The sequence below is a fragment of the Solea solea genome, chromosome 14 (genome assembly GCF_958295425.1).
Source record: "Solea solea chromosome 14, fSolSol10.1, whole genome shotgun sequence".
Lineage (NCBI taxonomy): Eukaryota > Metazoa > Chordata > Actinopteri > Pleuronectiformes > Soleidae > Solea > Solea solea.
The window spans coordinates 18117907-18143895 of NC_081147.1; the positions used below are offsets into that span (position 1 = coordinate 18117907).

General features: G+C 43.0%; 1 protein-coding gene across 2 annotated transcripts in view; it reads left to right on the forward strand.

Moving 5' to 3' along the window:
- mid2 (midline 2) overlaps positions 1–25989 on the forward strand; it is a 130809-nt gene that overhangs the window by 17511 nt on the left and 87309 nt on the right. The window contains exon 1 of one of the 2 annotated variants that reach the window (XM_058649840.1): positions 3961–4074. The exons of the other annotated variant lie outside the window; for it this stretch is intronic. The gene's annotated coding sequence lies outside the window, so the exon portion shown is untranslated. Of the gene's footprint in view, positions 1–3960; positions 4075–25989 lie in introns of those variants that run through there. 2 annotated transcript variants of the gene reach the window in all.

The window sequence follows — 25989 nt, forward strand, 5'->3', positions numbered from 1 at the left end:
GAAAGTCTTTGTCTCACTGTGTGTCACTTACACGCCGCCATTTTAACAGCAGTGCATTTGTAATGAGAAACAAGAGTTTTAATTCATTCCTAGTATCTAGTACCTTAAAAGTGTCAAATTTTTGGATGAACTTGTGAATATCATTACTGTGATTTTGCATAAAAACGCATTGCTTCGGGTACAACCAATAACTCGACTCATTTATCATTCGAAATTTGTGTCACCGTTAACGTCTGTCACGCCTCCCGTCCCCTTTTCACATGCCCCCCCCCACAAAAGTGCATGTGAGTGACAGGAGAAGAGGCCGTGAGAAGATGTCAGCCAACTCATCTATAATAAAATTTGGTTACCTCAACCACAAAGACTTTTTGTGCATAAATACCTCCAAAAGAAAACACAGCGCAACGTGTATTACGGAGACGGCCGGGACCACGTCCAACTTTTACTGCCTCGGTCTTGGTCTTGTCTCGGTCTCGACCCCTCAAAGTCTTGGTCTTGTCTTGGTCTCGGTTTAGGTGGTCTTGACTACAACACTTATCAAAGCTCCATGCTTCTTTGTTATCTACTCTATGAATTTGGACATTTGTGAATCGATTTGGAATCGTCCACGTCCGATTGCATCTAAGATGCCCCACCCCTAGCTACCACCTCCTCGGTCGCACTCTGTCAGACACACCCGGAGGCTGCGGCCAACATAAGGTCGTCTATATCGTTCATGGTTGCGAAGAATTTCCGACTGACCTGTTGCTACTTTGTATAGAGAGCATCCTCGGTGACCTTTCCCCAAAACAAAGCTAACGGATCAATCACAGGAGAAGATCTGTGAGCTTTGAACAAGCACGCCGTTATCAACTCCAGTGTTTACCCGCACTAATGAGAACACTTAATAGTCGAGGGAGTTGTCTGGTGGCAGTGTTTGTGTGGACTGATGACGCACAAGGACAGCTCATTGACTCTCCACCCACAGGTGACAATTTTAATTGATTTTGGTCTCAGTGCGTGATGACCCCCGTAATAAGGAGCTTCACTCTTGGGGTAAAGGGATAGAGAGAACTGTTGGTTAATGACTGAAGGCCATGAAGACGACTTGATGCAGCGGGGCACTCTTTAAGGTGTCTCGGGGTAAAGTTGCAAGCCAAGTTTATGCCTTGGAGAAAAACTATGAATTAGCAGTTTCTCCACTTCTAACAAAGAATAAAAATAGCACCTATAATGTAAGAGATTTTTAATTTTTTTTAAAGAAGTGATTGATAAGCTGTGGATTTAAAAAAAAAGCTCTAACAATAGCTCAACATCCTGCTCACCCTCCTCAGAGAGTGTTAAGGAGTGTTTCTCCCTGTGATAAAACGCCCTTCAAAACTTTACAACTCAAAAGAACTCGTTCTGACTGAGCTTTTAGGATTCACACCGCACCGCTCACGGTCCGGGAAGGCCCGATCAATACTTGTGATCATGAGCAAATCTCTCCCAGATCCAGACACTAGAGAGCCACGATTAAACGCCCGCAGATTCAATCATTCTGAGTTAAAGGACGGAGCTATTCACGGCCACATCACACCATAATAAAAGACACGACTCTGTGTTCTATATTTATTGTCGTCCAAACTGTGCTTTTCAAAATTAATTATTCAATCGATGTTTCCGTGTGTATTGTCAAATTTTGTCACGTTCTAATTTTAGTGCTGTCTCCCCGCAAAGTGTAGCCAGTTAGTGTGATTTAGTGCAGGATCCTTGATTAGCATAGCTTAATTATAGTTTCATGGCACCCGGGAGGCATTCTTTTCCTCCTAAAATGCCTCCGACGTGAACAAGTCGCTGAAGAGTCGCACCGTCCCTCTGTGCGACTCAAATGCCCCACGGATCGGTCGTAATGGAGAGCGATGGCTTCAACATTCAACATGTGTTTGTTTTCGCCACACAGGCATGTTTGCATTTATAGCCCACGCTCAGCCGCTGCCGTGGAAGAGGCAGGTCCGCTGTGGAAATGTATGAGAACGTGTTTTATATTATCTCTTCCCGTTTGAAGCCTGGGCACACTTTTAACCTCCGAGTGAGCAGATGGTCCACATGATGTACACATTTGTAGACATGCGACGCACTGCTCTTTAACCCTTTAACACCAGAGCTGCCACTCTGTCGATTATTTTCTCGATTAATCGTTGAAAATGTGGATCGGTGTTCGTCAAACGTGGAAATGATGATGTTCTCAAATGTCTTGTTTTGTTCCACAAACCAAAATGATTCACTTTTAATGATTTCTTTGTTATCCAGAGCAAAGAAATGAAGAAGATATTCACACTTAAGAAGCTTAAACAATCGGAAATCCTGTCTTAATCATGAAAAAAGCTTCGAAACCGATGTCCGTCTGGACTTTTTTGCTTGTTTTAACCATAAAAAAGAGCCAGAAAATGTCCTGTGAGCAAGTGCCTTTGCCCATTTTCCCAGAATAACAGTTATTTACAATTCACTACATGTCAAAATAGTATATTAACAATTAGAATGAAAAACAAAAAGTTGTATTTAGTAGAAACACTGTAGTTTTGGGTGTTCAATTTCAAAATTGAACATTATAAAACAGTACAAGTAACTTGCCTTGGGTCTGTGTTGGTAACCATAAGGTTTGCTGTGACCTGGATGGAAGGAAGATACTTTTTTTTGTTGGATTTGCATGAATGTCTTTTTTTTTGTTGATACAGTGCAGTATCACCAACATTACAGGTTATGTCATATGCAGCTGGTACCTCTATTCCTTTGCCACATGGTGTGTTGCCAGCAAAATCCTCTCAGAATATCTTAACGTGGGGTTTGTTTTGATCACGTCCCTGTGCTTTCGTGGGCTCTCCTCATACGGTCCTCTCTTTGTTCTGGTTGCAGTCCGTGTCACGTTACCTGTCCTCTGTGTTGTGCCGAAAGAGGAGCGGGATTACGTGTGATCGTGATTTACGTCGATGTCGTATCTGTGATTGAAACGATTTGTGTCTGTGTGTGTGTGTGTGTGTGTGTGGGTGTGTGTGTGTGTGTGTGTGTGTGTTACTGGGCGGCATGCATTCACAACATGACTCTGTAAATACACGCGGGGCCGCCCTGGACACGCATGCATGTGTGCGTAGCGAACCACCACTTCAAGTGTGTGTCATAGTTGCAGCAGCTGCAGCCTTTTTCAAAAGAGCCTTTGATAGTTTGGATGTAAGATCTCGTGCTTGCGGTGTTTGGCTTCTTTCCCTCATCGCCGCTATGAGACAGTCCATTTATTCATGTCCACTCCCAGAGTCCCACGGAAAAAAAGCTCTATCAAAGAACACGAACAAAGGGCATATTCTGTCTCAAGAGGGCAGAGTTCGAGCGCATGTGTGTGAGTGAGACTACATTAAAACGCGAAATGTAGAGAATCCCTGTGTCTTTGCGTCCGGCTAAACAGTCCTTGAGTGAGACTCTTGTGTGTGTGTGTGTGAGGGGAATACCCACCAGATATTGTGCGACTGTTCTTTGCACAACTTTGTTCTGCACAAAGAGTGTGTTTCATGCTCGGCTCTTTAGAAGCTTACACATCAAAAAAAAAAAAAAAGAAGTGACTGGGTGGTTACAATAGCAGGTTATATTGTGAAGGATTTCCTTGGGGCTTTTTTGTCCAGGGTTTGACTCATGGGAACCAGGTACTGTTTTGACTCGTGTGTCTCATGTTCCTGGTTTCAGTCATATCATACTTTAAATTCAGATAATGTGAGAAGTCGTCGCAGGTTGTCGTGGCATCACTTTGGATTGTTTCGCGCCCCGAAGGGCAGATTTCTTTTCGCGCCTCAGCACTGACACTGTAGACCGGTCTCTCTTCACATCACAGGTGGCTTTGATCCCTTTGTTGACACCTCTGCCATCTTCAAGTGGCGAGAAGGACACTGCTGTGTTGGAAAGTTGTTTTATGCAGCGAGTATCGGGAGGATAATAAATGCTGTTTTGACACAGATGGTGCCAAACTCGGTCAAAGCTCGACTAAAGTCGCGACTGTAAGAAGTGTTCTGGGCACCGCCTCAAAAAATGTGATTTAAGAACATGGACTTAAAGGGGCGGAGTGAATATGTGAGTACGATTTAAAGTGGAAAACCTCACATTTCTGTCATACTTCACAACACGCTGCTGGTTCCCCCAACTACACCAATTCAAACGGATGTCTGTTCACACATTTAAAGAAATGGGACAGCAGTTAAAACTTCACGAACACTCTCCCACTTCTCAGTCCGTCTACAGTACTGGAACCCTACTTTTATTTAAGTATGCTCTTAATCGGCTTTCTGTTTGCCATGGATGAATTTAAAGATACTTTAAAGATACTTTTCCATCGAAACATCCTTATATTAAATTACCCGAAGCATAGTTGTACATGCGTACCTCCCCTCTCTCTCTCTCTCTCTCTCTCTCTCTCTCTGTTTCTTTATCTCCGAAATTGCCGTACATTTCCTGACCTTTTCCAGGCTTCGTGTCCATGGAGAACGGGGAAAAATAGCATTTAAAAATGAGTCTGAAAAACATGCTCAACCATCTGCAATCTTCTTTCTGACACTGTAAATGCTCCGAAATACCCACTCCCGTTCATCGCTCTACTCTCTCTGTGTTATTTCTTTGCAGCGCCACACTGTGCACTTAAATGGGTGCCACTCACGATTCAGTTTTACACCAGTCATCTGCTGGGGGGGCGGGTTGGAGTAAGTTGTTTAAATAGCTGAAATCTGTTTAAAGTGCAGATGTTCACATCTGTCTCTCGACTTGAGAGCAGCAGCAGCAGCAGCAGCAGCAGCAGCAGTGTTTCCTCTCACTTGCAGATTTTCCCCTGGCCTGTTTTTAGAGCTGGTTTCCTCCGGCTGTGCAGGACCACAGAACATCAAAGCCGGAGCGTCAGCGGGTTTTTCGGCTCAATAATAGAGCAAGAACTTCTATGATTCTGTACAATGCAGCTCGTCTTCCCTGACTCTGAGCTGTCCCCCCCCCCCCCCCCCCCTGTAATTTCTGCCGCATTTCCAGTGAGTGGACTCAGGATGTACGATAATAGGATATCGAACTTGACTGTTAGAGCAATATATTGGTGTTTTTTTGCTTTTACAGCAGACGGCATACGCGACACAACCAATTACAAAAGCATGTACTGACTGGAGCGATATTCATTTCACTGGTGGGAACAACATCTCATAGTGAGGCTGCACAATACTGGGCTTTTAATGATTGATTAAACAGCAGAAAAAACAAGCCGACGATGCATAATTCATCGATTTGTCCTCGTTCGGCGAGTCCGCCTCGGTTGTCTCTTCCTTCTGAGACGAGTCAACAGTCAATGTCTAACTTCTAACTTTGCCCCGGCGACAAATCAATGACAGTCGGCGCGATCAAAGAGACGGGAACGCGTCTCTTAAACAATATCGGGCCGAGTATGAAATATTCAGATGGCGCAGAGGAAGACCGTGGAGCAAGAACAGAGCAAAACAGTAGCTGCAGGAAGAACACCGAGGAAGAGGAGCGGACGACTCGCACTCAGCAACTTTCCTCTGGTTGTGTGTTTGATGTGGGCTCATATGTGCATTTTAAAGAGGTTTTCTCTTACTGCCTTTAACACTTTCCCTTCTTCCATTTCCATACTCGTACTGGTGAGACATCCATCTGTCACCGTGCCCCAAATATACGTCTGATGCGCTGTCATGATGAGTCACTATCTTATTTTTCTTTTTGTTCCTGTGGTACTTTTGAAACGGCACAATGAGGCAGCGGTGAATGATTTCGCCGCGTTCAGTCTGGTTTGCATATCAAAAAGGAACGCCCTCAGATGTTGTTGAAGAAAAATAAGCATATTAATAATGTAGTGGCATTGAGTCAGGGAGTCTCAGTGTCAGCACGTTGCGTTCAGGCTTCGCTTTCATCAGTGACAAGAAACTCTTCACTCTCTTACCGGATGAAAGCAGTGAATTGTTTCATACACACAATTAATAATACGCGTTAAAAATAAGATGATTTGAGACTGGATATTATCTCATTTGGCCAATGCAGTGACAGGCATTTAAAAAAAAAAAAGTCTTTTATTTCAAAGATAATCTAACGAGGCTGTTATCCAGTAATCCAGCGGAGTTACCTGGCAAATAAAACATCAGATGACCTATGGTAGATTATCTGCCAAACACATGTTGCTCTACCCTTTGATTCAGCTTCCCCCCAGAACCTGCGCTGTGTTTCCAGAACGCTGCTGACCCAGTTTGGAAGCTTTCGCTCGGAAAGACAAGTGTGGAAATGATGCAAACGTGATGATTGCTACTGGATCTTTATCAGAGAGCATAGACTTTGGAGTTCCTAGAAAGCAGTGCCGGTTGCAACGGGGGTCATTTTACAGTAGGCAAAGTTATTTATACATACATTCTTACATGAATTCTGCAACTAAAAGAAGGCAACACGATAAATATGTCCAACTAGAATGCTATAATAGTGTTTTATTTATATATACTAATTAGCGCTGCAACTAACGATTATTTTCACAATCGATTAATCTGTCAATTATTTTCTCGATTAATCATTGGTCCATAAAAAATGTTGATTGTGTTCGTCAAACCTGGAAATGACGATGTTCTCAAATGTCCACAAACCCAAATGATTGACATTTAATGATTTCTTTGTTATCCAGAGCAAAGAAATGAAGAAAATATTCACATTTAAGAAGCTTGAAAGATCGGAAATCTTGTTTTAATCATGAAAAAAGCTTCAAGCCGATTAATCGATTATCAAAAGAATTGTTGATTAACTGTTTCAGCTCTAGTACTAATATGAAAATGGGCCATACCGCAGAGCAAATAACACACAAAGACAAGCTATTTGTCTAGACAGGCAGAAAAGGCTTCGCTTCAGGTCATGTATGTTTCTGCAACGCTGTCAATCAAAAACTGGTTCTGCCATCCACTGTGGTTGAAGCTGAGCTTCCCCGTGCGAGAGAAAAATGTGAATCTCCAGCCGTTGCTCAAATATTCTTAATAACCAGACCTGCTGTTCAACATAAACAGCCATAACTTACAATAAGACACAAACTAGGTGCCGTTCAAGGTTCCCTCCCTTGACACCAAGGCACCAAGCATCATCACCTGATACGCTATCTCAAGGCTTACTAACTATTTGTATCTGCTGTCGTACCTCTGCAAACACTTACTTTTCACACAATCCTGCTACCAGACACAAACCCACATATTCCATTGACAAATCTGGCTTTATATTTGTTTACAAATGCCTTAAAACAAGACGACAGCACGTGGTAGAGCAGTTGAAGTATCACTCATATAAACGGATGCATCGTCGAGATGCTGGTGAATCAAAATGAGCTGCACACTCGTGATTTCCCCATTGAGAGCTTCAGCAGAAAGGGAGAGACAGCTGCTCAGTGGAAAGCTATTGTTGCTGCCTGTGTGTGTGTGTGTTTGGGTGAAAATGTGCACATTCTGCTGCAGGTCAAACACTAACGCGGGACTTCATGTCGAGGCGCTTTACGTCATCGCTGAGGGGAGTGTACAATGTAGTGGGACAGGCGATCATTATGTTTTAAGGACAGTGTCAGTGTCACACTGAATACTAAAAGGAGAGCGCCGATGCTGGAGTGAGTCATGATTTTAATAGCCGGTTTAGCATTGAAGCTCCTCAAGGTCACACTGCCCTTCAACAGAATAAACACAGCACAGGATTTATAGGAACCAAAAAGAGAGCACATGCAGTGTTTCGATGAAGGTTCGTATGACGCCGTTCGGGTAATTAGTGTCAGGGGAAAGATGACAGTTTACCACGCAGGGTTACTGTCTGAATTCAGCAACGCGAACACATTTTTGGAGCCTGACTTTGAGCTAACGCTGTGAAGTTCAAAGGTAAGCCTTGTCCTCTGAGTATAGACGCTTCAGAGAGCCTCGGAGCTGATAATTAAAAAGTGCATCCGACTGAGGAAGAAAGTCGACAGTCATTAAGGTGAGAGATTTTGGCCTTATTTAGAAGTCTACACGGGGTCTCAGACACGGCCGCAGCCCCACCACAGAGGCGGCTGGTTATGAGCCACGATTGCACACCACAGTCCAGGGTTATTAAATCACTGAATTCCACTCATTGCCTTCCCAATGCGAGACGTGTAATGGAATTTAGTGCAAATGTCAAATTCATGCACCATGTGACCGCGCGCTCATTCAGAAATGTCGCAGCTATAGAGGGAGAGACAATGATGACAGCAGGCCGATGTTACTTTTGCTCAGAGGCTTGTTTTACCCTTTTAAACAAATCACAGTGTAATTGTGTGATTGTTCTCATTCGCATAGACCCTGCTACTGAAATCTCCCACAAATCATTGTTCACTTCCAAAGGCAGTGTCCTTGTATATGAGTTTGTAAAGGTCATTCAGCAATAGGAACGAGCAGCTACCCACTGTGGCGCTAACTAAAGTGAGTCCCGTGAATATATGCCCACGAATTCAGTCACTATGGCTCGAGATATTTACATTCTAATATTATAATTAAGTCTTTAAGCGTTCAGAATAAACATGAAGCATCACTTCTGTATATTCATTGGCTTCCACAGAGACGAATAAACACGGCAACATGATTCATTGTGACACTGTTGCTTCACTTGGGGCGGAGCTAACGGCTAAGCTAACAGAGAGTCCACAGTTTGGTTCCTTTTACTCTCTCATCCACAGTGTAGTAGAACCAGAAATATTTCCACACAACAAGACATCACCCTCTTATTGTTCCAATGGATTCAGTGAATGTAAGGCCAACCTGCTCTCACAGCACCCTCTGCTGGCCCACATGGCAATTACCTCTGTAGACGAAAGCAGGGGTGTCAAACTCTCATTTTAGTTCCAGGAGCCACATATAGCACAATATGATCTCAAGTGGGCGGGACCAGTAAAATAATAGCATAATACAGCTTAAAAAAAAACCTTGTTTTACATTTAAGGAAGTATCTTTTTTATGAAACAAAGTATGAACAAACTGAAAGTGCAATTTCAACAATATTATGCCGAACATGTGCATTACAACTTAGAGATCACAGTGTGGAAAAATATATTATTTAATGTTATGATTAGATTCAAATCATTATGTGAAATTATAACAAATTCATCCCGTGGGCCGGATCGGACCCTCTGGTGGGCCGGTTCTGGCCCACGGGCCGTACATTTGACACCCCTGGACTATAGTATATTTTGAACTCGAAATGGCTTCAGAGGTTCTCCTCAAAGTTCGAACAGGAGTTTCAGATGATTATAGAAAGTTATACGTAGCCCTAGTAGCAGCCGCGCACATTGTTTACAAACCACGATGAGAATTGTGGTTGATGAACTCACCTTATTTACCCTTTAATGTTACTTAATATCATTATTGGGCACTTGTGGGGGTCTATCTGTGTCATATAACAGCTGATGGTTGTGCGACACAAGCTTTGCATGCAACTTAAAAAAAAAAAAAAACTGGAATAAGACATAACTTTGAGAAAAAAGACTGTGAGGATCACTCAGTGAGGACGTGAACTCACCAAAGAAGAGATGGTAGGAAAGTGTGTTCTGCTGGTTTTTCCCCTGTGTAACAGCAGAACAGAATCACTCTGCATATGTCATCGCTGCAGACCTCGCTAATGAACAGGAACAGAGGAGATCCGTAAAAGGTGAAAAGTGTACGCGTTGGTGTGGCAGAGAGTGGGCGGCGCTTCGTTATGTGACGCCCGTCTCGTGAAACCCCTTTTAAAACAAACAATGTGTTAGATATCCATATCCATAAAGTGGCGTTTAAAATAAGAAAAGCGTCTGCCCCCACGCTGGGGAAAGTGCTGATGTGCGTATGTTTGTATTGTAAGTGAGGTCATATCAGGAAATGGGGCAAGGATGTGTGAGAGTTTGCCTGGAAATACAATGTCCCTCAGTGTTGTGGTACAGCTGATAATGAACACAGATGTGTGTGTGTGTGTGTGCCGAGCTAATTGTGGAAGAGCCAACACCCTTTCCCATAAAGCAGCTGCCGAAGCCTTTAAAAGGTTTGTTAGTCCCACGAGGCTCTAACTGAAATACCCCCCCCCCAAAAAAAAAAATGTGGGAAAAGATCGTAAACACATATTTTATTTTTATTTTGTTTAGTTGGAAGTGTTTATTCAGGGGGACGGTTGTAACTTCTGGTCCACTCTCCTCCATCAAAGGCTCGACAGTTCATTTGCTCTCTTAATTTGAAAAAAATGCAAGATACTCCAGCGCAGGTCGGGCTGAAGGAGCTCACCGGCAGCCTTTGCTCAGGCCGGATAATTGAAAATAGAGAACTAGTCATCACTCTTGTCTTGTTGTGTTTTATTTGAGCCAAACGGTGTCAGCAGTGTTCAAAACTCATTAACCTGTGTACGTTGCCCTGCTGACATTTATCCGTGCGCAATATTCCCCGCGGGCTCATTAATACTTGATTCATGATGACCAAGAAAATTGAGCCATTTTAATTTGATCAAGACAGACAAGGTGTTAGTGGAATATTTAATGGTATTTGTCAAGCGTTAAGTGGGTTCGTGACCGGAGAGCGGTCACACCCGGCCTCCAGGCCAGTGACTGTAATTTGAGGGGTAAGCTGGAGGACGGCATATGTCAAGGTGTGTTTGAATCACTGGGGTTGTTTTGAGTGGATTCCAGTGGTGAACCAGCAGGAAGCTGTAGTTATGAGCCTGGGGGAAAGAAGAAGAGCGCTCAGCTCTCTTTTGTTGAATATATTCATCTATAAATAACTCACTAACAGGGGCTATACGTCTGTATACATGATCGTGTTTGTTGACCAGCTTCTGCTGCATCGAGCTGGGCTTACTTTCCAAATTACTCTTAATGAGGAACTTTATGACTTTAAAGTTCGACTTTATATAAAAATGTTGAAATGCACACAGGGGCCACAAAGCTCTAATTCCCAATCTCATTCTTGACATTTTATCTATTTGGTAAACAAATTAGTGGTCAGAGAAGCCTTTTTTAATCCACTCCAAAAACTGTTCAACACTGTTACTCAAACATCCTCACAGTAATGAATAAAAAACATGACTTTTCGGATATTAGTTTGACTTTTTATAAGTTCATATATTAAATGGCGCATCATTTGTGTTACATGTGAGCTTCTATCGTCGCTTATCCTCCTCTGGGAAGTGACAGGAGTAAATAAATGAACAAGCAGGGCAAGTAAGCCTGGATTCTAACAACTTGCTCTCATCAAAGTATAATACGGGGGTATATTTATGACCCTTGGAGGGAGGGAGGGAGGGAGGGAGGGAGGGAGGGACAGAATTCCTGAGTTATTTTTAATTCACAGGTTGTATCCTCCTGATTTCTTTTCTGCTCTGGCTCCCACAGGAAGAACACAGTGGGCTGATACCGCAGTTTCTGTCAGCAGAGGTTGAAAACTGAAGTGAAAGAGAAAGGGGGGGGGGGGAAGAAAAGAGACGTGAGCAAGTGATGAAGATGACTTTTTTGTCACGCGGTTCACAGGTGGCTGACAAAGCTGTTTCCATGTTCGAAAATATTTTCCTACAAAGTGAGCGGGACCGCTTTTGCATCACGGGGTCTACCAACGAGTGAAATGTGCTGACCTCTGCTTGTCGCCGCCAACATGTTCCACTCAGAGTGAAGAGTTTCCTCCTGAATGCAATTAAAGAATAATTATCACCTTTCACATCAATGTTACATGTCACATTATTCGTCACATCAGATGTCGGGGGGGGGGGAGTTCGTCCCTTGTTGCCATTGACTCTGTTTGTGGTTGTTATGGATCGGCCGGGGGGGGTAAAGGGCATCTAATTGTGCAGATTATGTGGCTCCATTGACTTTATGACCAAGCACACACTGGGGTTGGTTTTGTAAGTGTGGAGCAGTTGGAGTCAATACCTCCAGGTCTGAGGCTATGGATCTCTGGCAGGAAGCCATTTGGTTTGAAATAAATCACTACCTGAAGTCTGGTCTTGGTCTGGCGTCACAGGAGGAACCTGAGGATGAAGCTCTGGATGTGTCGCTCAGTGTGTGTGTGCCTGCATTGATACAAGTGGACAAAGAGAGCTTGTGTCAAAATGACTCAGCCGAGGTTGTCTGATAAGGACGCTTCGTGTTTCCAGGCACACCTAACTCGTAGGAAACCAACAGATATGATAGGAAAACATCGTGGAGTTGTTTCTGTTTCTTATCGGGCACGAGGAAGCCTTCAGAAGGAGCTGGAAGATGTTGCATGATGATGGATGTGTGTGCTATTTCACGAAGGCTGGATTAGAAGCAGGGGATTGGGTGGATGGATGGGTGGATTTCATCGATCAATAACGTGTTCTAGGAGTTACGTCCTGATAGTAGACATTACCATGCAAACTGTACACTCTCCGCTGTCATTGCTGCAGTAGCTTTTTATGGTCACATAAGGATTCACAGTAAACACGTGAATGAAGTGCTGGCCTTTTGTCACAGATTATGTTTGTTTCAGAAACAACAACAACAACAACAACAACAATGTTAGAACGACCCTGAACAATACAGTGACAATTACGAATAAAAAATAAAAAATTTTAGTCGCACACAAAAACCACAACAGTACAAAACAATGGAATCTCGACATAGACCGGAAGCTCCAATTAACGCTGCTTTTGAGTGTGTATCTACGTCATTACCTTGTTTATCAAGCCTTAAAGTTTCAAAACAAACAGTTCAGCCACGGCTGAGAATGCAGGGTTTTATTGTTTTCCTGAGCTCTTCCAAAGCGGATCGGAACCAGCGTTTGTTAGTGACGTAACAACCGCCATACACTCATTAACATAACTCCTAGCTCCCCATTTGGTCTGTCCCAGAACCATAGATAAGGACTTTAGGGACCTTTTTCCCTCTCAGGTGCAACTGAGTGGCCGCCACAGCACCTGCCACAAGACACACAATCATGTTAAAATAAGACGTCTGCACAATTATCGCCACTCCCGCGTTTTTTTTCTTTTTTAAACATGCGGTATAAAATTAATCGTGACTTTGACTCAAGACGTCTGAAGTCTGAAGATGTGACCTGTGAACACACACACACCCCCAGGATGTCCATATAAGGAGTTTTGCATTATTCCCACAGTAATTTACCAAGAGTGACTGAGGGTTAATTATGTGCAAAATGTAAAAAATGCAGTAAAACCAAAACCCAAATTGTGCAAACAACAACCACAAAACTAAGTCTGTGAAGTATTAACTCTCTTTTTACTACAGCATCACAATGTATTTGTGTTACAATCACTGGATTTACTTTGTTGTCATTCAGAGGAGACGGACACCTGTCTGTGTCCATGGACAGACCTGCTCTCCTCTTATTAGGCACTCATTATGGCGAGGCATGGCGCACTTGTACACACCTGTGATTAGGAGACGTTGGCGGTCGACGGCGGAGAAGGGAGATTGGCACCGAGCGGCCACTGTTTTGTTGCCGCACTGCATGCTAATTAGTTCATATGCTAAATGATGAGTCGTATTGAAAAGTTCTGAACGCTTTCAGGGTTATTGATATACGTGTGACTGTTATTCACCAGCCGTCGGTGCACAGCAAACAACACTAATTGAGCATTTATTGTCAGAGAAGCCTGCAACTTTAATGTCCCTGGAGACAAATGTAAATTCAAATTGCGGCGTTAAAAATGGTGATGAGATATAAATAACACTGAGTCATAGGATTTATTAACGCGGTTAATCATCATTCATTATTTGTTCATGCCGTGTTTTCTTAATGTTTTTAAACCAATGCGTTTTCAGGGTTTTGGGCCTTTTGTGGATCGTAAAAAATACTGTACCCATCATCCAGGTGTGAGTTTGTTTGAAATGTGAAAGTTTTTTTTTAGCACAGCACACGGTGAAGTCTTGCGTTGTGCCAAGTCTCTCTCTCTCTCTGTCATTTGTGGATGAGTCAGTGGAGTCCTGCCTGAACAGACTGGCAACAACATCACATTAGAAGCCAAATATTTGGCCGTGTGTTGTTTTCACAGATTGTTTCACACAAACAAAACTGTAGCACAGCACCTGGCTGGCCCTGTAATGACACCCAGGTCTCACTCGAGTCACCTCTGTTCCCTAACAAGTGTTGCCAAGTGTGGTGACTGAATCACTTTGGAGGTGTTGATAGATTTTGTCATAAAATTGTGTTTGAATGTGTGTATTTTTTTTTTTTTTGACCTTTTGTCTTGTTGTAGAATTAGCTGTTGGATTATTTATGGTATTTCTAATTAGAGCCTCTAAATTATAAAAACCCACATGTGTTCGTGAACATGTGCAGGCTTGTGCGTGCGTCATCATTCGTTTGTCAATCGTGTGTGAATCTGTCGCAGGTGATATAGTCTTTCTTTTATATGGAATTTCATGCCACTCATGATCTTCTCCCAAACCCATCCTTTTATTTAACTTATGAACTGTTTCCACTGATTTTCATCTTACTTCATGAACGTCTCCAGTATCTCTCTCACCGACACTCTTGGTGTGTCTCCTCCTCCTTCTCGCCGTCTTCCCTCTCCAGCCCATCAGTGTCCATGGTGGTTCAGCTCATTGCTAACTCGGCTGCCTCGAAGCCCACAGGTACATCCCCTCCCCCTCCTCGACTTCATGCTCTATTTTTAACTCCACGCCGCACGATACATCACCATGATTCTACCTCTCCACGTCTCTTTGAGCTCCTCTCTGCCATTGCAGTCCAGTGGAATGAGAGTATAGACCGTGGGTGCAGACTGCTGTGTGAAGCAAGCAAATGGCCACAAAGAAAAGTTTTTACAGCAGTCATAATCATTACACCCATCTTTATAATCTTAAAAGTAAAAATGCTGTGAAAATACACTCTTTTTTAATCTCTCTGATGGATATTTGAAAATACATCTGGCCGTGCTTTTAATCTGAAGGTGCAAACCTGGAATGTGTTTGGTGCATTTGCTGTAACTTCATCGGACTTCTGTCATCGCAAGAGTCGACTTGAGATAAAACTGATAAACGGATAAAACCAGATCCGGCTCCGGTGCCGTATTGTGTTGACCAGTACCTGTCGTTCATACTTGCTTGTCTCCTTTATTGTGAAAGAACTGGTTTCAGAACTGGTACAATTTCTATAAGAAGTAAACGGGGTGGCAGAGACACTGTGTGTAAGAATCAGTGACATGTCATGTTGAGACTGCAGAATGCAACAGGTGGAGAACTATACATTCACTTCTCTCTTTCCAAGCTGTTCTCGATCGTTTGCTATTATAAGCCTTGACTCTAAAATGTGAAACACATGTATGAACGTGTTCTACAAACATGGCAGGGCAACATGGTGGCCTCCACAAAGCAAGACCCTTGCCTAAAGTACACAAAAGTTGTCTTGTAGTTTCTGGTGTTGTGTTTTTGTGGATTTCCTGTTTTATTTTGACACATCCTTTTTTGGGTTTCACCTCACGTCTCATGTCACTTCATCACTCCCTGATCTTTGTCTGCCCTTCCCTAAATAGATCCACCTGTGTCTAGTTCTCTCTCCCTTCCTCGTGTGTGTGTGTGTGTGTGTATATACTCACACTTGTCAGATTGTCTGTTTTACTCCCCGCGCTGCTTTCGCCTGTTTCGCTGTTCTGCTTCTGGTCTGCTCCTCGTGTCCTGCTCCCCCGTGGTTTTGATTTCTGTGGTTGATTTCTTTTTTTTTTTTACTTTAATCTCTGTGCTCCTTTTGCTCTGCGTTGTTCAGGTTTTATGTTTTGCTTCAGTCGTAATACATTAAACATATTTTTACCTGCAGAGTTGCCCTGCACTTGCTAAATATTATACACTGAATCACTACCACTACCCCACGTTCGGTTCAGTTCCCTCCCACAGTCCAAAAACATGCAGATTTGAGGATTAGGCAAAATAGGACACTGTAAATTTGACTGTAGGTGCGAGTGTGAGAGTGGATGGTTGTTTTTCCTCCATGTGACCCTGTGATGAACTGATGTCTGATGTATGAACTGAGGATAAAGAGATAGAAGATTTATCAACACGAATGCAGTGCCTGTTGCAAATGTGTCTGCGTCTATTTAGAATAACTTGTCATCCAATAATATTGGGAATGTCCATTAGTTGGTCTATCTATCTCTATCTCACCACAGAGGTGCATCCAGATGGGATTCACATGCCCTCAGATGTAAAGGCCATGTCATCAAATCCATGTGCTCAAGGGAGGGGAAATAATTGTGAATACAACATTTCACCGTGGAAGATGAAATCCTAAGTGAACCCAGTTGCCTATTATTTACCCTCATGATATTGTTTTGTATATAGGATTTATGAAGCCGACTCAAATGTTTATTGAGACGAAGCCAACAAAAATACTGTAGATGTCTTCAATTGGAAGCATGTGTACCATGATTGGAGGAATTAATGAGGCGAGAGGAGGCCAAGGTCGTGACCGAGGTCGTATATCGAGACCCAAGCGCAGTCCTGACTTCAGCGGCTAAGTAAACGCACATTGCTTTCATTGTGGGCTCCATAGCTGAGGTCCAGAGGCCTCGTCCTCTCCCCTCCTCAGCCTCTCGTCTGTTTACTCTGCTCAGCCAGCTTTTCTGGTTGCATATCCTCCTCCTGAAGCGCTTAAGGCGCATAACCTCCTTCAGCTCTCGTAGCTCGCTGCACATGTGTGGAAGAGAAAGAAGCACGTTTACTCACAGGTTGAGTGGGTGGGTGTGCAGTTCTCTCCTGTGAACAGATACAGGAGGTATTTGTGCTTCAGTGGTAATAAAGAATAGCCTCAAATTGATTTGGCTCTTAAGCGATTTTGTCAATGTTGCCTATTAAAAAAAATAAATAAATATGTTACAGGATCTCATAAATCCTCATTGCAAACTGAGAAGTCCCACTGGGACGATGCATAGCTGCAGCTCTGTATTAACGTCTCCAGGTTTATTTATTTAGGGGATGTTAAATGAGAACTATAAACAATATATTGATCTACAGATCAGAGGGTTTCATTGTTTGTCTTGACTGTGTAGTAGAGCTGCAACTAACGATTATTTCCATAATCGATTAACCTGTCGATTGTTTTCTCGATTAATTGCTTGGTCCATAAAATATCAGAAAACCTTAAAAAATGGAAACCTGGAAATGATGATGTTCTCAAATGTGAGAAAATGATTCACTTTTAATGATTGTTTTGTTATATTCAGAAAAATTCACATTTAAGAAGCTTAAACAATCGGAAATCTTGTTTTAATCATGAAAAAAGCTTCAAACCGATTAATCGATTATCAAAATAGTTGCCGATTAATCCATCAATCGTTTCAGCTCTACTGTGTAGGTGGACAGAGAATGGAAAAAGGTAGATGGATTATTATTTAAAACACAGATAGAAACCAGGCTTTTGTCTATTGACAACCATTGTTTCCTTTCAAGTACAGATCACGCTCTAAATACCTGCTGACTTGAAAGACCAATTTCCGTCAGACAACGGAGAGGGCCAGCCGTGTCTGAGGTAAACAACATTTTGTCAGCCCTAACCACACGTTCTGACTCGATAATGATCCTCGTGTTCCCAGACGTGGCATTTAGGATTTAAGGACAGACCTGCCGTTCAGCGTTCCTGTGTGAGTTTCTCATGTAGAACCAACAGAGGCAGAGGCCTGTGAGAGGATCCATTTGTCAAACTCGCGGTCCTTCACGGCCACGGACAGCGGCTGTCAATGGGAGCCTTTTGAGTTATTATGTGCTCGGAAAAAAAAAAGGAGCATGTTTTTTTTAGAGGGGGGGATTGCAGATGAACGTAACACATATAGGCTCTACAAAAATACTCACACTTATGCATTTACTTTCCCTCTTTCTAGAGATGTTCCGATACCATTTTTTTCCTCCCGATACCGATTCCGATACTTGTGCTGTGGGTATCGGCCGATACCGAGTACCGATACCGATACCAGTGTGTTATAAAAAAACCTCTGAGTGCTACCTGATGCTGAAACATGTTTTTGTCAAAATGTAATAAGAAAAAGAAAAATTATGTATTGTATGATGAAAATATGTATTCTGTGGGTAATGGGGACGGGACTAGATAAGCTTTTGCTTCTCCGGCTTTCCCTTTTGGTTATGTGTATTGTGTCAACTACACTAAGATGATGTGTGATGATGAGTGATCTAACTGACATGACCGAAATAAACATACACATATATATATATATATATATATATATATATATGTATGTGCATGTATATATATATATATATATGTGTATATATATGTATGTATATATATATATGTATATGTATATATATATATATATATATATATATATATATATACATATATATGTGTGTGTGTGTGTGTATATATATATATATATATAAATATATAAATAAATCATTGGTGGTAAGGTTTGGCTAAGGTTAAACCCTCTGTAAAACATGAACGAATACAGCAAATGGACATCATTTATTTTGACCAGTGATATGTTATTTTGTTTTTCAGCTTGTACGTTTTTTTTGACTCTGGTCCAAACACCGCAGCACTGGCAGAGCTTCATGTTTCCATGACGACTGACCGGGAAAGGACGCGCGTGACATCATTTTTACTCGACTCCAGATTGTTAAAATGAGTCTCTGAAGTAACGCTAAACTTTAAAAACAGAGGCCTACATGCGCAGGACACAGGTACGCTGGTTAGCTGTAGCGCTGCTCTTTTCGTTTAATAAACGGGCGGCTCCAGTTTGACTGTAGACGCGCTAACGGAGCTAGCGCAGCTAACAACGCTAACGGAGCTAACTGGTAAATACTGCCAAACTGCCGACATGATGAGCTAACGTTAGCTCCTTGTCTACAGGTGTCGGGTGATCAGTTCTTCTTCACGCCTCTAAAACAGCACAGCGCAACTGTTTCAAGAGCGGCGAAGAAGAACCGCGTCAGAGCTAACGGAGCTCTATTAAATAACGTGGTATCGGATCGGTGCATGGACTCCAGTACTCGCCGATACCGATACCCACATTTTCGGCAGTATCGGAGGCATTTCCGATACCGGTATCGGAATCGGAACAACTCTACCTCTTTCCACATCACACACGCGCATGCACTCAGTCTTTGCCTGTCATGGAGCTCGACGCAGTAGGCCCAGCAGGGTCGCGCCGAGATAATGTCGACAGTGATGCTACCAAAGTTACGATGAGTCAGACTTCATTTCAGTGTGCTTTGGCGTGATGTTTACAAGCCCGTCCCAAAAGAAGAAATAAAAAATGCTCCGTTGGCTAAAGTCGCGCCACCGTATCCAGAACACACCCTCCTCCCCGTTTTCCTTCTGTTGTTTCTCTACTAATAAATCCGGCACATATGCTTAAGTATTTTTAATCATTCTGAGTGATATTGTTTTGGATTGTAATATATTTCAGGCAAAAATAAGGCACGAAACCCAAATAGCATTAGCTGGAGCTTTGCAAATTGGCTCTCCTCTACAGGCCACAAGGGTGTCTACGTCTCTTATCATTCTTCTCTAATTTTGCTTTCCCCGTTTCTGCTCTTCCTCTTTTTCCTCTGATGTCTGTTTCTCTTTCATCTCCGTTTCCTCCCTCTTTTTTGGGGGGGGGGGGGGGGGGTGGGGCAGGCTAACAAAAGCATAAATAGATCACTGATACTTAATATATGTGGTTGTGTGTTTTTTTTTTTTTTGGACTTATGTCTTTCCCACTCATTGCATTTGATTTACCGTCCCCTCGCCCCGTCCCTCCTGACAGTCCAGGTACCCTGCAGTCTGACTTGGCCAGGTATAGCAGCAGATGAAAGGTTTGCAAGCCAGAGCTTTCTTTCAAAGATGCTTTCTGCCGCATCTTTGCTCTCCATGGGAACTCAGTCGTCCCTTCTAGGCAGATGGAGAATAGAAAGGAAGGAGAGAGAGAGAGGAAGGAAGGAAGTTAAGGGAATAAAAGTGAAGAGATGATGGCCAGGGACAAACAGCAACAGAAAGTGGAGGCAGAGTTTGATCTTGACTTACCCTTACTCCAGATGTGGACGTTGCACCTTGCCTCAGTCGATGATCAAAGACGCCTGGCATCCGTGTGAGCACAGCTAGGAGGGAGCAGCTTGTCCCCTTTTCTTTTTTTCCAATCTGCCTCCAGTTCGATCCTCCACTTATACGTCCTCACTTTGCCAAATGCCTCAGAGTTGCGCTAAGGACTGAGTTCAGTTGAAGAACATCTTGTCCCCCGAACAAAATCCATTGAACTTGACTCCAGAAGCTGAGCCTCGAATGTCTTTGTCATCAACAGTCTATTTAAGCCGGGCTTTTTCACACTTTTTACTCTTCATTCATTTTCCCTCACACTGAAATGTTCGAGTCAAAGAACAGAACGTGCGACATGTTTTCGATGTTTCATCTAACCTTGGTGAAAATGTGTTCATGCACAAAAACTTTTAAACTTTTTAATACTCCACAAACGTCAGTTTTCATTACGTCATTGACCTGTTGTTACTTTAGAACACTCAGAACACTCAGAAGAGTATGATGGAATAGACACTCGTTAACGGGGAAATCACTGACAACAGGAGGGAGCTCCGGCAGCTTTTTAACGAACACACGATAATGTTCCCGTTGCAGTAGACGCCAATGTAACGGCCCAAATGAGCCATCTTTAAAAAAAAATGTAGTGCCTGTGATTGCAGGGAAGACAATAGGCTGCCTGTACGTGCTGTATTAACATAAATCCTATCTGAGGACAAGCTAGATAATGCACTCTCAGTCTGAGCGCCGAGATTTAGCCAGTGAGGTCGGCAAAACGGCAGACGCAGGTGGGCCAAAAGTCACTCACGCCGAGACTGGTCTGGACTCTTGACGGATGCCTGACGTCTGCTTGATGAAGAGCTCTGCTGTTTCTGAGGAGGAGGAGGAGGAGGAGGAAGAGGAGAGGGAGGTGACAGGGATAAGAGAGTGAGGGATTTAGTATGAGGTGGGTGATAAGAAAGAAGAAGAAGGGAGGAAGAGGAGAGCTGCAAGGAGGTGTGAAGACAATAACAATTCAATCAGAGAACCAGCAGGGAGGAGACAAACGGGTTGAGGTGGGGTGTAACTGCTCTCAGACGACAGAACCTCTGTGATTTTTGATGTTCTCTTTAGGTTGTCCTGTCAAATATCTGACTGAACACGTGTGAAAATACAGCAGGGAAATCTCTGGAAAATTCACAGTGAGGAAATGGGCAAGTGTCCCCGCTTCATGAATATACTCATCCCAGGTGCCAGAACGTTGTGTAAGTTGTCCTGCTGCTGTGAATGCATCTGACATCTTCACACGTGACGGCAAACTCTGAAAAGTGTCCCGACCCATTTTATGTCCTGAAATATTAGTCCACACATTTTCCTGGAAATTCGTGTCTGACATCAGTGAATGTTCATTATTAATGGAGAAGAAGAAGAAGAAGAAGAAGAAGAAGAGGAACAGCATTTTACAGACTAGAGTGAGAATGGAAATCAAAACAAAAGGGGGAGGGAGCGATACGAGAGAACGACGCTCGGGACCATAAGTCATTCGATGTGGCAACAGTCACCGTAACAGCAGTTTAACGGCACAGTAATATGAGGAGACCAGAGTCTGCCGTTTGACAACACCTTTACCTAACAGGCTATTTCATGGTACCTGCTTTAACAGAATGAAAGAGCATTTTTGAGGGTGAAATGCCACTGATTTCCTGGCCCACGTTCTAACTGGGGCCACTTGATTTAAGGTTTTTAGGTCAGTTACTCTATATGCATGCAAACTGTATATCAAGGGAGATTTTGTAGTCCGGACAAACACCAAATTCTTTAATATGTGGATTAAACATCTGCATTTGCAGCCTTTCGATCATTTAGAACTGTCATTTAAAGCCTCTGTGGCACAATTAAAAAACACGTGTTCCACTCTATATCTCAGTGGTTTGATAATCGTCTACTACAGACTGCACTGTTGAGCTTGGCACCCCTTTCTCTTCTGCAGGCGGCGGAATGAAAATGCAGCAGAAAACTGAAATCGAGGGAAACGAAGTGTCGCAGTGAGCAACAGTCCTGTGGCAAATGAGTAAACATTTACACAACAATTAGACTCCTTATCCACTGCGGTGATGTCAGCCCTAAAGATTAGCAAGGCTGTCCAACACGAGGGGGGGTTAGATTAGAGGTCGCTCTGTTAGTGTAGGAAAGGGAAATGACTTCGAACAGTGCCACTTATGCACAGTCATGGTGATAATGTCCTCACGCAACGTCTTATTTTTCTTCTTCGGTTTGCTCCATGCTTGCTCAAACAAATCCTGATTAGCAGTACATTTTGCAGGAGTATTGATTTTGACAGTTACAACACGCTGTGGTGAAGCCTCCTGCTACCCTACCACACCCCAGCCTGGTACAGTAGGTGCACTGCACACCCAGGAGGTGTTCAGGTCAAGGTTATTTTTGGCTTCACACACACACACACACACACGGCGTAATGTGCATGTCAAGTCTGGAATTGCTTTAAAAAGTCATGAGGACACGTACTGCCGACTCGTGTATTATGCAATTTAAAGAAAGTGAGGAGGACATGCAATCAGTGCTGAAGATAAATAATGAATTAGGGGAGAGCTTGTGGGGGGGTCTACCGTTCTGCGTAAACCATGCCACGGCCACGTATTGTACGTTACAGTAGACGCATCCTCGTGAGTATAGGAGTTCACTTGACATGCCATACATACATGATGCTGATAATTGTTCTGTAGCCAGCGATGACGGATGCACTTAAAAAGTAGATTTGCCGTTTTACAGAAATCAGACTTGATGCTTATTTTCCATTTGCAGAAAACAAAGTTCTGTTTCCTCTTGTACATGCCCATATGGTTGCAGGCACAACCCTTTCAATAGTGTCATGTATAGTATAAACAAGCCCTGTTTAAAGCAATCTGTTGGGTGTGTTTTTCTCCCATTGTGCCATCTTCCCTCTTTATATCACTGAGTGCTGTGCATCGTTTGGAGTTTGAAAGCACATTTTGCCACAGGCCAACTTCCTTTTTTAAGTAATCCTGTAGATGGCGGAGTGGAACATTATTATTGTTTAATTCCTTCTGGTACAGAATACTAAGTGAGCTGCTCCACTGTTGTCAAACGGTGCTGTGCAGTGAGACAACACAAAAAGATGCCACAGATGTTTTTTTGTTGCACAGCGCTGCAACAGACGTGACATCATTTGGTAGCTTTGTACTCTGCGACGCGCTGTGACCGAGACAGATCTGGTGGTAACCAGAGGGAAATACTGACACCTGAAAAGACATGCTACGAATGTTTGTCCTCGTGGGTTTTAGTATTTGCGTATTGAAACGCTTTGTTTCCGTGCATGTGTTCATGTGCTTTTACTTTTTTTTTTTTTTTTGGCAAAAGTGCTGAAGAAGTAGTGATTCTGCAAATATATACCGATGCCAATATGCCATACAGTGCTGCCTGCTACTATCTCTGCATCTGGGTTGATTTATCTTCTATTGGATTCTCCCTCTCTCTCTTTTGAGTCATCCTGTATTGCATACCCTCCCCTCTACCTCCATCTATGTCCTCTACCTCACTTCTTTCATCTGCTTTAATCAAGCATGTGATCATAGGCCCAGGGGGACAAGGGATAATGAGATTAAGCCTGTACATGTTTACACACTCTGATTTACACTGCGCTTTCCCTGTCTTTCTGTGTCTGACCCACATTTCTCCATATCCCTCCTCCGTGCTTTTTGCTTTTTATATCTCCAGTCTGCCTCTCAGGCTCTCGAGCGTTCCCACATCTTTTTTGCCTTCTGTTTTGCTGCAGCAGCGGAGTTGGATGCACAGTCCTTGTTAACCAATAATCAACGCTGCGCCAGAAAAGTCTTAATTCCAACACTGCAGTGTTTGATGTGATTGTTTCAGTTCAGCTGATGTCTGGTGCGTAAATCTCTCACTCGCATTGTTCCGCTGGTTTTTGCATGGGGCTGCAGTTCTGCTGTGGGTTGTGTCATAAACGGTTGTACTGTGTGCGAGAGTGTTTGTACACGTGCACGACACAGTGACTGATCGCCCCGCCGAGCACACCTCGCCTTCAGTCATCTGTCATCGAAACTGGCCTCGGTGCGGTGTCCCTTCATGTCACCTGATAGTCTGAGAACCCGAGAATCACTCTGGTTCACCACAGTAGAACAATGTTGTTTTTGAGGCTACAGCTAATCCGAGGTGTGCAGAAGTCCCAGACTCTTAGTGCCAAGCTTTAACAGGAGGCACAAGGTGTTTGCCATAGGGAAGAATGACATTATAAGTGCTTAGCAGGCGGTATTGATCCTCTGCTACAGAGATATGGTGAGCGAGTTCCAAAAGTCTGTGGTAACCCGAGGATGTGAGCTATAAATTGTACTTAATTGGCTATATCTGCACAATTAACGAATACCAAGCACCACTCTAATTTGGATGCAAGGGTAATGAAAAACGGAATGGCACCGCCCCCAAAACACTGAAACCTTTCATCGCTTGGTTTTCTCGTGCGATTTTAATCACGTGGGTAATATTTGTACAGATAGAAGTGGACGTACAACCTTTGACCAATTAAATAACAATGACAGTTTTGTGAGAAGTACCTTACATTTTAAGATTGGCTGTGCACAGGAGACAACAACACAGTGGTTACAACCCCACTGGGTTGCTTCAGCTTGATGTATCAGACCCTCTGGGTCCCCCTTTTGCCCGAGGCCCTCAAAGTCTCTTGGAATGCCCCTGAATGTGTTCTGTCCTGTAAATAATGGCTCTAAAACAGAATGCTTTCTTTGTGTAGTTCTATTTCCTTCGGTCTGTGCTTGTGTAGTGTTTTTGTATGTTAGATGGAAGAAAAGGTTCAAACTTAACCTTTTTAAATCCCAAGTTGATCCTACAGATAGTGACGAGTGTGTTCCCAAGTTTTAAAGCTGAATTTGACTCCAGACTTGTTGTGAAAGTTTTCAGATGGCCACTTTAATGTGAGAGCTTGTCAGAGGAAGACAGATAAGTGTTTAAATGCTATCATGAAACATTGATTTGGCTGATAAAGACCATTTTGTGTTGCTGCATAGTCATGCTGCCATGTGCTGCCGTGTATTTCCTGTTTTTTACTGTTTTGGATGTACGCGTGACTCATTTTACCCATCTGTTTTTATTTTTTTATGGCTCTGTTCATAATTTCTCTCCTTGAGCATATCTTGTGAAATGATATTTGCATTATGGCTAATGGTTCAAGGCTGTATCGGGGGCACATTATTGTCTATTTTTAGAGTTTATCTTGAAACAAATTATACAGTAAAATCCTCAAAAAATGAACGGCGTCATTTTATGTTTTGAGCTCTCCACCAGATGTCTTTGACAAATTAGTTGGCATGTCTGTTTGTTAGTTTGCTATTTTTAATGAGGTGCTCCAAAGTCTCTTAATGCAATGCAGTTTTATTGATCACGGTTTAACTAATTAAAGCACTCTAATTATAACAAATAATGTTAAGGAGCTACAAAAGAAAGGAAAATCTCTGTTGCTGCACAGTGATGCTGCAAAGGTCATTTGTAGTTAGAATACTCATTTTGTTCGGGCCATGTGGGAGGTTGACATTTTAGAATCCTTTTAGGTTTAGTTTTTTTTTCACTTTCTCTCCTTGGACATGAATAAATACAGTAGTATTCACCACTTGGACTTGGCTCTGTCTCCATGAACAGCCTGTGCTCGGCTCCATCCTGTCTTAGTGTCAAGCCAGAGGGTAAAGAAGGCAAATGTGACTAAGATGAGAAAGTCTGGGCATTCCCTCGGCTTAATATACGAGCCTTTCATTAGTTTGTCATTACCAGCTGCAATCTAGTTTTCTGATATTGTACTGCTTTCTCAAAGCTTGCCACTAAACCGTCGCTGTTTGGCGTCCAAACTGGCAGAAGTTTGTGGATTCAGCTATTACGACTACACTAACACACATGTAGCCGTAGCCACAGTCGATGGTTTGACTCATTGTCTACATCAGAACTTCCCGAACACCGGTGGTTTGAAGCCCCTAAAGGTTCAGCA